The following is a 14,764-nucleotide window of genomic DNA, read 5'->3' as shown; positions in this document are numbered from 1 at the left end:
CACATTTTTATTTCTACTTCATTATTATCCTATTTTGCCAACAAATAGGAAAAGTGGAATTATTTATTTTCAGATGTCTATATTATTTTTCCTATTTTCCGCTGTGGAACTTTCTTAAGATCAGAACAGTTGCTGATAGACAAAGGAATATTAAAAATATACAATATTATATGTATCTTCGTGAAATTTGAAGGAAAAAGAGAAAAAATAGAATTATAGAAGTGAAACAGGGAAAACACTCTCAAAAGAGTTTTTTTATAAACTTTTGTATTCTGTATTCTTGTAACAGGAAGAAATCTTTTCCAAAGAAAAGGAAAGGGTGCTTCACCTTCATCCAGTCATCTGGGAGTTCCTCACTCAGTTGTGATTCCTGAATATTTAATAGCTTTCTTGTATTTATATCATTTTGCTACAAGGCATCCCACTTTTAACTACATTGCTTTTGGAAAGATTGCCTTCTTCTCTTCCTCTTTTTAGCTCCTGGTTATTACTCTTCAAGTGACAGCAAATTGGCCACTTCTGCCAACTTTTCCCATTCCAAATATGATTTCATCATACCTGTTATAGCTTTATTTTATTATTATTTTCTAAATTAAGGAAACAATTTTTTCCTTAGTGATCGATATTCTTGGCTGTTCTCACCTTGCTCTGAACCCTTCCCAATTCAACGATCTTCATGAGAAGGAGGGACGAGAAGGAGGGACAAGAAGGAGGCACTTTTTACCATTTGAGATGTGAATCAGTTATGTGTTTACTGAATGACGTAGTAATATATAATTTTTTTTTTCCTTCTAATTACTAATGGTTGATTTGCCTTTTTGATTGCCAGAGTGTGTCAAGTTGATGTTTTCATAGATTCTTCCATTGTAACCCCAAGACCTCATACTTTAGTGGCAGTGGTCAGCTCAGGGACCATATCTTTAAATGGAGAGGTGGGATTAATTTTATCATCAGCATCAGTCCAGATTTATCAAAAGTAAATTATTCTTGCCATTATTATTCTTATTATTCTTATTATTCTTCTTCTTATTATTATTATTATTATTACTACCAAGGTCCTGAATCAGGATGAGATTTTTTTAATATACTTAAGAACTGGCCATGATTTTACCATCCCTACTAGTGTCATCAGAAAATTTATCACCTGATTATCCTACTTCCAGGGACATGAAAAGAATGAACCCTAGGCTGACCATTCACAATTCCATCAAAAAATCTCCTTCCATCATAAGAATTGACCAAGTCTTCCTGCCCTCTGTTTCCAGTACAGCAATACAGTATTTATCCATGCCATAACCCTTTTTATCCCATGAATACATAATTGCCTTGAAAATATTTGGATGTTCATAGAAAATATCTTTATCTTCCTCTATCTAAATTCTGTTGTTGAACTCTGCAAAGAAGTGTCACATGACTAATTTTACACTTCTAATGAGAACTAAATAATTCTAATAATAACTGAAAAGGTAAAGGAATTGTCACTATGTTTGTGTAGAAGAAAATGTGATACTTCTTCAATAAGGTTCAATGAGTTTACTGAAAAAAAATTGTTATATTTTGTTTTGAAAGCTTCTCATCATGCTTATGTAAGGACTGCCTTAAATTTAGACTTTTTGATAGGCAGTTACACTATCAGGTTATTTCCTATCCTTTATGAAAATTTAGTTTGTTCTACTTAAATATTAAATACTTTATTTTTGCTCAATTATTATCCCATGAGAAACCCTGTATAGAATAATTTGAGATTATTTTTTCTGCGTAACAATTAAGGAAAGGAAATATGAATCTATACTGGACAGGGTTCCCTAGCAGGAACAAATAGAAGAAACTTCATCATAAAAAGGGAAGTGTCATAAGAAAAACAGAAAAGTGCAAGCTGGAATCTCTAAGTGTTAGAGACAGCTGCATAGAAGTAGTGGGGAGAAGGCTAATTTTAAATAGAAGTTAAGTAAATACAGCAAAGTATATTTAAATTATAACTGGAGATAGTTAAAGGATTTTCTCTAGGTCATCACTCATTGACAATTTCTAAAAGAAAATCATACTTTATTATAGTAACCGTAACATGAGAATTCACTTCTTCCAACTTGACCATATCCAATTATGTTGTGCTTTCAGCATTCAGCTGTTTTCCTTTTTGCTTCGCTTAAGACACAACATCTGGAGGGCCTCATTAAATGAAGGTTAGATAATCTACTAATGAACTATTTAATTAGGAATTCACCAGTGGGAAAAGTACTAAAGCTGTTATTTGTCTTTACTCACACTTATTAGCAAGAGAAAAGAAACCACAGAAGTACCTAGAATATTTTTTCATATTTAGAAAAAAATGTTTTAAAACAAACATACCATACTGTTTCTAACTGAAGTAGGAGTTAGAAAAATATTCTTTTGAGGTATAATTTAAAATACTGTAATAGTGATGTAAAACAGTTTATTTAGCTTCTTTTTAATTTTAGATCATTTTGTCATTCTCTTATTAATCCTAAAAACGTAAGAAACAATAAAAGCCATTGGTTTTACAACTTATCTTTCTGCACTCTTCATAAAAGCATCAGTAAGTAAAATGCTTCCCTAGCTTTTTATGCATGACTGTCAGATATTAAATATTCTTTGACAGTGAACCTGTAGTGCACTCATCCTGGACTGCTTTAGCATGTACTTCAATCCTAATATCATCAGTCTTGTATGAAATACTCCTCTGTGTAATGAAGGTATCTGTTTTGGTGAGAATGCTGAAAGAGGACCAATGCTGGATGTCTTCTGAGATGACTACTTCTGCTCAGTATCATCTGGGTTGAGACTCTCTTAACATGTTTCATTAGTGTTCTTTTAAAGCTGTCAGGATGGAATGATTTTCAGTCACTTTGCTGTGCAGTGGATTTAAAATCATGTCCCCAGAATAGTAAATTAATAGTTTAAAAAGGCAAAGTATTAATCTAATGCTCTATCTTATCTCTGTACCCATAATTTATAGTATGACTATCACAAAGTTATAGCAATTCTCCAAAACAAAGTACTTATAATTTGTTCTCCATTAAGCATTTCACTGACTGCTACACTTACTGTTTCAGTGGGTTAATCTGTATGGAGCAGATACAGATACTCACTTTTAAATAATTAAACACCATATGAGCATTAATTTTGATTATTGTTATACTTTTGATATGAACTTCCATAAAATTCCTTTGCTAGGTTAAGACCCAGGGTAGGAGTTCCCAACCTTCTCCAAAATGACCAATTTCTACACTGAGTTTTAGGATTTTCTTAGAATGGTCTTTAAAAATAAGACACTCATGCGTCCACAGAGTTTCATGGTTCCTTCCCAGCAGTATTAACAATCACAGGAACCTGGTATTATAGAAGAAAATGTTTAACTTTTTACACTCTGGAACAGTTCCTTGGAGTATTATGGGCAAACTGTGGAGCCTCTACTTGTTTTAAGCATTCATATAATCTGGAAAGCAAAAACCCTATGAACAGAGTGTGCAGCCTATTTTCTGTCAGTGGCTGAAATCTGTTGGTATATGTGGTTGTATACATGCCAGCAGAGTTTCACTTAAATGGTTGGTGAACCAGAGACTGTGTATGTAGAAGCAAATGTCAGTTGGCCTAAATTTTGAGGTTTTAATAATACCCTTCCTTGCTCAAGCCATATTATTTCTTATATATTGGAGCATATTTATATATGCTTCCATTTTCCAGACTTATGAAGTCCAGATTCCATGCCAAACTTGTTCACTGATATCTTTCACGTTTAAGTCACCACTCTCAAAAGACATCAAGAAATCAAAGTTCTCATCTTTCAGTTTGCATTCCCGGTGAGTATCCAAGAATTTACAACTCTCTGTGTTTGCACAGGCTGCTGTGCCTCCTCAGTAGAGCAGAGCCAAAGTTTAATTCTTATTAAAAGGGAGAAATCAAAAGAGAATTATGATAATTATTGATTTGAACATATAATAAAAGTCAAGAAACAGTCTAAGAAATAGTTTCCAAAGTTATTAAAGTTACTAATAATTTTTCTGGAGTAGAAAGCTTGCCAGAAGATCTGAAAGACCTTCAGAAAAGATAATTTTAAAGTGACAAAAGAATTTTTAAGACTTTTGAAAATTTGAAACATAATAATTCATATTTATGGATGAAACTCATATCTACCTCAAAATTCAGATATAAAAAGGCAGAATTAAGGAAAAAAAATCAGTAAATTGAACTTTAAAAAAAATCTTCCTCTCAGATTTTATAGGTTCACTTGGATGAAATATTAACTGTAGCATATAATTTCATTTGTAACACAGACTGAAGATGCAGGTTTTTTAAGATAATTCAGGAACTATTTTAAATGTCTAAGGTATATGTGTATCCAGAAAATCTATAAAAATTACAGTAAAGGATTAGATAAAACATGAATAAATATATTAGGGATAAATAGAATAAGGACTATAACATAAGAGGAGTGAATAATCAAAACATATCAGGAAAGAATCACTGAGTTGTTGCAATAAGAATTCCAATCAATCAATGATTGAGGACTTCTTTAAAGAAGTCATCAAGGATGTAAATAAGAAAAGCCAGTTATGTAGCCATTTGGTTTTCCAAAAGCATTTCTGTTTGGAGTTTCTTCTCAAAAAAATTTTGAACTGACTTGTGAGATAAGAGAAAATCTTCTCACATGGAGAAAAAATTGGTATAAGAAAATTCATGTAGAAATAAATTTTCACAGTGGAAGCAGATCACTAATGAAGACTTACATGGGTCTAGTGGAAGGTGTCCCTGCACTTGGCAGGGAGCTTGGAACTAGTTGATCTTTAAGCTCCCTTCCAACCCAGGCTATTCTATGATTCTATGATATATGTGCTGTTTATCATCCCAATGAACGATTTAAGAAGTGAGTAATAAGGTAAAAAAAAATCATAGGCTTTGATAAGTTAATCAATGTTCTAAAAATGAAAGAGTACTGCAAAGTACTGCAGAGGGACATCATGATGAGGCAAGAGCCACACATCAAATAGCAAATAAAATTTGAGTTAGATGTGTTTGAGGTGATGTGTATTAGGGAACACTCCTCATTTTGTAATTCAATGGAAACTATGCTCAATGCTAGCTAAAAACCAAAATAAAATATTATGAAATATGCTGATAAGTACTGCTCAAAACAGAAGATAATGTTCTGCTTAAATCGTCCATCTGCATCATGAATATTGAATGTAGAATTGGTATCTCAACTTTAAAAGGAACACAGGATCTGTAAAAGTCAAAGCAGGGACAATGAGGAGTATGGAATGGCTTCCATGCAAGTAAATATCTCATATAGCTGGGACTTTTTGTAAAGGAGATGTCATAGAAGAGATGTGACACAGGTCTGTATATTCATGATGGGACCACCATCTTTTCTGCTGCAATAATATTAAAGTCATCAAATGATGCAAGTCATTGGTAAGTTCCAAACAAGGAAGGCAGTACTTCATATAATGTGTGGTTTGTTGTGGAGTTCCCTGCCAAAAGGAAGTTTTTAACATTAAAAATTTATCTGAGATAAAAAGTGATTGGAAAAAATAATGAAAGAAAATTTATAAATATGAAGATACTCTTTCTGGCTTAGAAGTTTGAATTTCCCCTGAGACATGCAGCTTTTCCAGCAGATACATCAGCATGAGATTTTCCTGTTTCCTACCTGTTCCAGGGGTGTCTTCTGAGTGGTATTGTCAGAGAAATGATTACAGGGATCTTTGGTCTGAAAAGGAGTTTCTGTCCCAGTTTTTCCACCTGTTCCTTTCCTCCTAGACTCAGGCTACTCAGAAGCCCATGGCTCAAAGGACACTGTCCCTCACAGCCACCAGAAAATTGATGTAATAGCTCAGGTCTGAGATTTGTATTTATTCTGTGTTTGAGGGAAGTGGTCGAGCCATGTGAAGTCTTGTTAGACATAAGATTCCATGTGTCAGCTGCTTGTTGAGTGAACCTGATATTTCTGCTGATTTTACTTTCCATTCACACTGTTAACATGAAGAAGAGAAGGTACAGGAAGACTGAGGACTCAGCACAAAGCCTGCTTTATGGGGAGCTGATGATAGGGAGACCCACACTGATGAGTGCGAGAAGAGAAATGCTACATCCGGGGCTGAGTCCCCTTTGCATTGCATTGCCAAGACACAAACCAGGAGTGAACTCACAGCTCCAGCACATAGGCAGTCACGAACAGTGAGTTGCAGTGCACCTCTTCAGGCTGACAGCATATTTCTTTGAGATTCCTTGCACAGCTTGCCTCTTATCCCTTATTTCACTCATAGTGTTGTAAAAGCACTAAAGGAAGAGGGACAAGAATGGTGCATGCCACTGAAAGGTACCTGCTGTATTTTTCTTTCTTCTCTGCTATAAAAAACCTGAACACATACACACAACAGCTTAAAACAGTAACAAGTTGGAAATTAAGACAAATCCTTATTGCAGCATCTGAAGAGAGAAATGTGAGCAAGAGACCACAACTAGAGCAATTTCCTGTACTGACTAATGCGAAATAAAATATAATGGGCATGTTTGGAGATGCATCAGTTCATGGAAAATATAAACAGAGGCAAAAAGAACCAAAGGGAGAGAAAGACAGGCAGGATAGCTGCCAATTTAATGTACAGTTTACTGGGGAAATAACCTGGCTGAAGGTGAGGAAGGAAGAATTGTTCAAACAAAAGATTTTACAATATCTTCATGAGCTTTCTCAGTTGCCTGGAGCAAGAGCCCTCCAGGGCACTGTCAATTTCTAATGGGAGCTTTTGGAAATCTCACTTCAAAAGTTAAAAAAAAAGCTTCTTCATAACTCTAAATCAGCTAAAGCATGTTACAGAAGGAAGAGGATGTGCCAGTCCATAAGAAAGGCAAGAAATGAATGGGAAGTGTATTGAAATGATTTTTTTTTTTTTTTTGTCAAGGAAGACACCAATAGGAAAAGATAAGAGTTATTATTTACTTTCTTAGACAACAAATAAGGGTCCAAAAGATGGCAGAAAGCCAAGTTGTAGATCATTGTCCATGCTAAGTTTATTTGATACAGCAATAATCACTTAATATACTAACTATGACAAAACCCAATTTTTGAGCAGCTAAAGATTAAAACATGCCAAGTCCGAATTGGGTATACTCAAGACATAACTAGTTCTCCCTTTATTAGGCCAGACATAAAGTTACATAGCCAGAGGGAATATCCCATTGGAAAAAGAAGCATGATTGGTTTCTCTGTTGGCTATTCAGATCTTATCTGGAAATGAAAGGTAAGAGGTGAGACTGGAGAAGGTAGGCAAAACTGTCAAAGCTGTTCAGCTGCCTTGTGCTTGTGGTTTTTCTTTAGATGCAGATCTGTTTTACACTGTAAATATACCATTTTGGGCTGGAGTTTAGGAGGTATCTTTGTAAGTGTTTGTAATATGTGACAAATATTCAATGAAATACATATATTCTTTTTCCAAGTTTCTTCCCCCAATTTAGACACGGATTAGAAAATAAGGGCCAGGATCTGAAAGAATCAGAAAATGTGGGTGATAGCAGGCAACTTGAAGAATATTTAAATGACGGTGTGTTCTGGAAGAAGGAAGGCTGTTCGTGTTTATTATTAAAATCCAATAATTTTGTTGCAAGAAAAAATGTCTACTACATTTCTTAACCTGAAATGCAATGGTATTGCATAACTGATGAGTCTTCAGAATTTACATAAGTCCATCTCTTTTTGCATTACCCTAATATTTAACTTCCTTTCAGAACTTTGATGATAATATCAGTTTGTTGATAGAAAAAACAAAATAGATCCTTTCAGCAAACTGTTAAAAACTAGGTTAGTTGGTGTTCAGTCATGATAGAAGTCCACTCACGTGTCCACATAGTAAGATCACACCTTAGCAGACAGATCTGATTTTGTTTTCTGAAGAATCCATATTAGATTTATTTGAAAACCCAATTTTCATAAAATGAATTCTCTCCAACTTCCTGGTAACTTCATATTATATCAGTTTGTAAGCATCTCTCCAACTCATCTTTTACAGTTGTTTTTGACTGACAGTTTCCTTTTGCGTGTGAAAGTTGATGAGCCAGTGGTATTCCTTGTACCTTTTGTTTGTCAGATGAGAGCCCTGAGCACAGGATCACAAAGGAAGGGAGGGAGCTGAGAAGCCAGTTGCAGACAGTTGCTTGCTATCACTCCAGATCACCTAGGTATGGACTAGCTCCAGCAGGAAGATGTGCAATCACATTAGCACAGCACTGTGCCTGAGGGAATGATCCCTGCTGGATTGAAGTACCTGCTCTGTCTGAAGGTATTTGGCTCCTTTTGTCTTGCAGTTCCCCCAACCTCTCTGGGTAGAAGGCCTACGGAGAGGAGAATGAAATGGTCACACTGGCTGAAGAGACCTTTTCCCCTTATCAGTTCAAAGACTACCATTGTACCCCAAGAACTTTGGATGCCATAGTCACTGACTAAAATGAATGGGCAGCTTTGAACCTTGAAGCAAAATCTTCCTCACTTTTTCTACCCCATAAATCTCAGGAAAAATCACCTAATCTCTATGCTTTGATTTCTGAAATCTCTAATGAATCTTGTTGTTAGTGCTTATAATGCTGAACCTAAAATGATAATACTCCCTTATAACATTATCTTAAAGATTAGTATAAACTTCTTAATGACTGCTTACTATGTTGATTTTGTTAAGCTTGGGAAGATGAAAACAGTATGATCACAAATTTGTTAATTTGAGTGTAACTGTGCAGTATCTCAGAATTTATTTGCTGTTTCTGACAGAAAAAAGTATAATCTTGCTGCTACCATCCAGTAAAATTCCAAAAGAATGAAATAAATTTTTTAGAGAAAAAAAAGAAACAACAGGAATAGTGAGAAAGCACAATCTGCAAATGAAACCTGTGAGTGAAATTTGCAATCAGAATTTTTGGTATGTTCCTTTTCATTAATGAAATCTGCATTGATGTGTTCATGTGCTGGTAAGCTAAAAACATTTTATGGTACCCAAAGAGAAAAGGCCTCTTAAAGTGGTCATACTGCATTGTCTACAACAACCATCTCCCATCCCTGTCCAGAGACCACTAAGGCCCATTGTTTAATGTTGATAACCACAAAAACAGCCCATTTCAAAGGACCACTTTGTTAATTTCCTTAATTTTTTTTTGCATCTCAGAATTCTTTTTTCTAAGAATATAGTTATTTAAAGGCAATTAACAGCAACTGAAAGTTTTCATTCATTGACAATGGAACTGTGTATACATAAAATAATTTACATTGTTATTTTTGATAATATCAGTAAAAGATGATTTTTAAATTATGATCAATTAATTTATTTTCCAGTCTCTTTGCTTTGCAGTGGAAGTGATTTCCACAGAATTCCCAACAGTCTGGCAGTGAGTGGCCTGCAATTTCATTTTTACCTCTATATGTGAATATTACACTGGGTTAAATTAATCTACAAATATTTTAAACATAGTTGTTTACTTCCTATTACTCTTAATACTTCAGGTGATGCAGTGATTATTGCTTACAACATTTTACCATGATTTAAAATTTTTTTATAACTCCAAATAAATATTTATCATCACCAGTCATAAAAGATCAAAAGAATTTTATCTAAGTGATTAAAAATTTTGAAAGAGCTGTTTCTCTGTAGGTATTAAGCATCGAGTACTGTCCCTTTGGTTAAATAGGACTCCAAACTACTTTTTGCTTTTATCTAGTGGCAAGCTGCTCCTCCTTGTACATTTGTTCTTACAAAAGTCAGTACTTTGGGATTTAGCATCATGAAGGACAAGCAGCTGTTTTATAACAAGTTCAAACTGTGCTAATAATTGATGAGAACAGTGTTACTGTAATTCCTGGACAGTGCTTCTTATCATCAAGTGCGACATAGCTAGATCCATGTAGTCCCATTTCAGAATATGTGCACCTGTTTAGACCTGCCCTTTCCCAAAGAAACTTTGTCTTAAAGTGCTAGGGGCTCTGCAAGGTGAAGGTAACTGTTTATAGGAGGAATTTTATGGCTTTTCACCCACACCCACACGGACCTCCTTTCAGCTACTGCTCTGCCAGATGCATTTAATTATTGCCATAAACTGTAAACACTACTGCATGACCATTTCCCCTTTAGCAAGATTCTGTGTGTGAAAAAAGTAAACAGATTGTATAACAAAGTGTTCTCTAGCTGTCAGCAAGGGCTTTGAAAATAAAACACTTCCCTCCCGACTCACAATTGGCTGACAGTCGGCACATAATGAATAATAGCTCCTGGGGACCAGCAGAAAGATGTGTGGGAAAACTTTAATTAAAAGCTTGTCAGTACAATTTTACCTGGGTGACATCACCTGACTGAAATCCTGCTGCCGGGCTTTGTTGTCTGTAGGATCGCAGGTAGCGCACTTGTTTTGCTGACAGCAAACAATTCAAAAAATACTTCAAAACACTGGGGGGAAGATGCTATGCTGCCAGTAAAATATAATCTATTTGTGGTGTTCTAATTTTCTAATTAGCAGCTGTAGAAGGCTCTTCGCCATTGTGGGAGGAGGGTGACAAACAGGTTTTTGTAGCTCGTTATCTATGATGCCCTCTTGATTATGCATTTTCTTGACATTCCATTCCAGAAAATTGTGTTCCAAAATCAAATACATTTCCAAATGTAGACAGCTGGGCTTGAGCCAGAAGTACAGACCTAGCATCAAATTCCCAGCTTGAAACTCTCATATATATATTAAATCAGAGCACCAAATCCAAACAGACTAGAAGTTCACAGCAGAGGACTTTCAGGCTGTGCAAAATTCCTAAGGAATAGGAACTTCATGCTGGCCCAACACAATAAATCATGTAGTCCAAGGGAAGAGTCATGGTAATAGGTTTGATTCTGCCCATCTCAAGTTGCTGGTAGCAATGAGGTGGCACACATGCTTTTGTGTACTTGTTAATGTAAAATGGGAATGGGAATTTGAAAGCCCAAACTTGGCCCTAAAGTTGCAATTAGTAATATTCATGGAAAGAAACTTTCATCTAACACTGCTGTAATCATTAATGCTAGTAAAGCTTGGCTATTTTACAAGTAATTTGTAGTAATGGAGAGTAGTTTCTCATAACTTAATGCTAATTAATTCAGTTACATCATGATCTAGCTCAAGTCCTGAGCTGACTTTTAATGCGAATAGGCTGGATCTGATCCAAAAGCCACTGAGGCCAAAGGGAGGCCTTTCCACTGATTTTGAGAGAAGTTGGTTTGGGTGTGTAGATGGATGGAATTTACTTACCTGACAGAAGAGAGACTCTCACTGAATTGTGTGTTTGCCTCCTTATGAACATTCTCTCAATTTCCTTAATTTTATACAATTATGATTGGCCAAATGTTGAGGAAAGTATTATATCTAATTAGTGGTGAACAAAAGTAAACAGGAGGTTTATTTTCTCATTACATGCTAAAATTAAATGCTATTCTTGGGCATGTATATGTGAGTAATAACACAAAGCAACTCTGTATAAGACTAAAGAGAAGGCTTCTAAAATCAAACATTTCTAGTACAACCTTTCTGTGCTGCACACAGTCTGAAGATTGATCAAATTTTTTTTTTTTTAATTTTTTTTTTTTTTTTTTTTTTTTTTTTTTTTTTTTTTTTTTTTTGGTAGAAGAGACTCGAGTTAGGCAAGTGGGAAGGAAAACTGGAGCAATTAGCTAAGAATTTTCCTTTGCTTCTCTGATATGCTGTGCAATAACACCAAATTCTCCAGTAAGAGATATGCCCATCTGGATATTGAAAGAAGAGCAGCTGCTTTCATACTCCAAAGGACAAAGAAGTGTTATGCTAAAATGTAAAATAATTGTCATTTGCTTGTCAAAATGTCCGTCACTTACTTGGTGACAAAAAATCTTTCTAAATTTCAGTTACTAATACCAGAGCTAAATTCATCAAGGCACCTTAAGAAGGAGTTTTCCAGCAACTGATCATTAGGACTTTCCAGGGAGGCCTGAACTTGAATCATTGTGCACAAGTCAGGAGTTTCTGATTAGGCTAAATGATAGTTGGCATTTTGAGAAATTTCCCCAAAGTCCCCTTCTAGGTGGCACTGAAACCTATGGGGCCAGGCAGTACCCTAAAAGTCAGGTCACTGAAAATTTATTGGCACCATATAATTTCCCCTGTAATTCTTCTGTCTTGTGTAAATGCATGAGTGAATGTGTAAGGAACAGCGTTTGGGGAATGAGGGGAAGGAAAGACACACGGCAGATTAGGCATTCCTGCAAGGAGAGAGATACTACAGCTTTATGTATTTGATAGAGAAGTAGATGTAACTCACTGTTCAAATCCTGAACAGGGAAGCCTTTTCCTGCTTCAGTTATTATTTAATTGTGACATAAAAAGTGAACAAAAAGTGAAAAAATTCAAACAGTAGTGAAAAAATTCAAACAGTAGTGAAAAAATTCAAACAGTAGTGTAAAAAAATGTGCATTGCACCTGGCCATTTCTTCCATGAAATGTCTTCTCAGGAAATTCTGCATGCAAACACATAACTCAAACCTAGTTTCCCATGAACTGAGAAGATAGAGACAAGTGCACTTGTTGTGCTTTTAGAGTAGTACAGGCAAAATCCCATTCATGTAGATAAGTTGTCCTCAAATATGCCTGTGCCATATGTTGAAAAAGATGAAATTTTAGGCATGATTCACAACCATTTATGTCATAATCCTCCTTGCCTCCTTTAGTACTTTTTGGTTGAATCATCTGAGGAATCCATGGGCTTTTGGCATTAGCTGAAGTGAAAACAAGAATTTTCTCACAGTGCAATATCAAATATTTCAGGTGGAGGCTCTTTCATTCATCTGTGTTTATTCTGGCTACCAGAATGTTGTCACTGTGTCATTCTTACCAGCCATTTATTCTTACATCATTATTCAAGAACTCAAGGTTCAAAACAAAATGACCTTTGCTGACTAACTAGTAAATTTGAGGATCAGGATAGAGCAATCTGGCAGGTGTGGAGAGCAGGAAGAGTATATCAGTTGTCATGAAACTAGTTTTATTATTTCTTTCCAGTTCTTGTAGTCCAGAATCCAAGAATCCTCTTCACACACTCCACAATAATTGTGATTCTCAGCAGGATTCATGGGGAATGTAGTGGATATTCTTTTCCCCTTGAGCGGTCTTCCTTCATGGGCACATGTATTAGTGATACAGTACAGGGATGGTTGCAGTCTTTCTTGCATATAAATCTAATGTGATATACCACAGTTTTGCACAGATGTAGTGATGTAAGTGAACTGTCTGCTGTTGCTTTTAGTAACTAAATTGAAGGTCATGTAACCACTAGGCTATGAGAAGAGAGGGTTTCAGTTACTGACACTGACTTCCTGTGTGATCTTGAACAAGTAATTTATGGTTTGATTCATTAAACTGTTAAGTGATAAGTATTAGATTACTACATTTTAAGCTATTAGTAATATTTTGGTGTGTTAAGTCAAAAGGGTTTTTTAGATCTCGTGTGTTTTTTCTGCTTTTTATGTTTTGTCTTTTTTTTTGTTTGTTTCTTGGGTGGGTTTTTTTGCAGGGGGGGAGGGAGAGTTTTTTGGCATGTAGGATGGTTCAGGAACAGAAACAAGCACATGTTAAAGGGACCATTTGGATTTCTAGGCTTGGCAACAAGAAAAGTTTGCATTGAGTTTACTGGCAGCCTGTTTGAAATTCCCACAACATCATGGAGGAAAGAGCCTCTGTCCTTTATATTTTTGAGCTCAGAAGTCTCTTCCAAAAGAAAGGGGGTTTACTAGGTTAAAATTTACAGTCATCAATAAATATTAAACCTGTCTCTTGCTTATTTTCTTAGTTGCTGGTTGATATTCCTTGCTGTGTTTCTTTATGTAGAGTAGGGGTTTTTCTCTCCTCTATCCTGTATCATGGTGCCAGGGAAGAAAAACATGTCCTGTTTTTCCCTTCCAGCCTGTGTGTATGCTTAAGTAGGTAAGAGGCAGAATGCTTCTTTGGCATCAGGAACACACAGGTTTGAAGTCCTCTGAAGAGGAGTGGCAAAGCCTGCATTGCATGTTGTGCGTGACTGTTACCATGGAAAACAAAGTAGCAGTACCATGTTTTTCATAATAAATGGTTCATGTCTTTCTGTTTGCAGAGGCAGTAGCAATGGCTGCTGCATGTTGCTGGGAGTATGTATGATGGTTCAAGAACAGATGCTCCAAATAACCAATGGGATCAGGCACATCAAGGGCAGCTGAGACTACTCAAGGAACCTCAGCAGTGACCAACCTCATATTAGAGGATCATACTTCTACATGTGGATTGAATCACTAGGTATCTATGTAACTATACAACTTAGAGACTTTGAGGTCATCCACTACAATCAAAGTGGTCTTAATGACATCTGAGAAGTCTTTAGGTGGCAGCAAATTCATCCACAGATGAAGACATAACAGCCTCTTGCCTAAGTCCTGCTTTATGTACCTCAATCTTTCAAACTTTTTTTTCTTTCTTTTTTGTGCTATTCTTAGGAAGGCTGTGAATTTCTTGTCAATGAGAACAAATATTCTCCAAGAATTTCTTCAATCTAAATTTACGAGCTTACTTATGTAGGTGGGAAATATGTCTTTCTGTTGACATTTAATTATGCCTTGAAGGAGGGTTTCAGATTCTTAAAACCATGCCAGTTATACAAGTTAGCAGATGATAGTTGTTTTCATCACCACGGGGTTGTTACAAAAGCTAGTAAGAAAAGTATAAGCAGACAGTTTTATTTATTATT

This window comes from Vidua macroura, chromosome 1, assembly GCF_024509145.1.
Source record: "Vidua macroura isolate BioBank_ID:100142 chromosome 1, ASM2450914v1, whole genome shotgun sequence".
Classification (NCBI taxonomy): domain Eukaryota; kingdom Metazoa; phylum Chordata; class Aves; order Passeriformes; family Viduidae; genus Vidua; species Vidua macroura.
The sequence above is the reverse complement of the archived record's forward strand: the minus strand, read 5'-3'. Positions refer to the sequence as shown.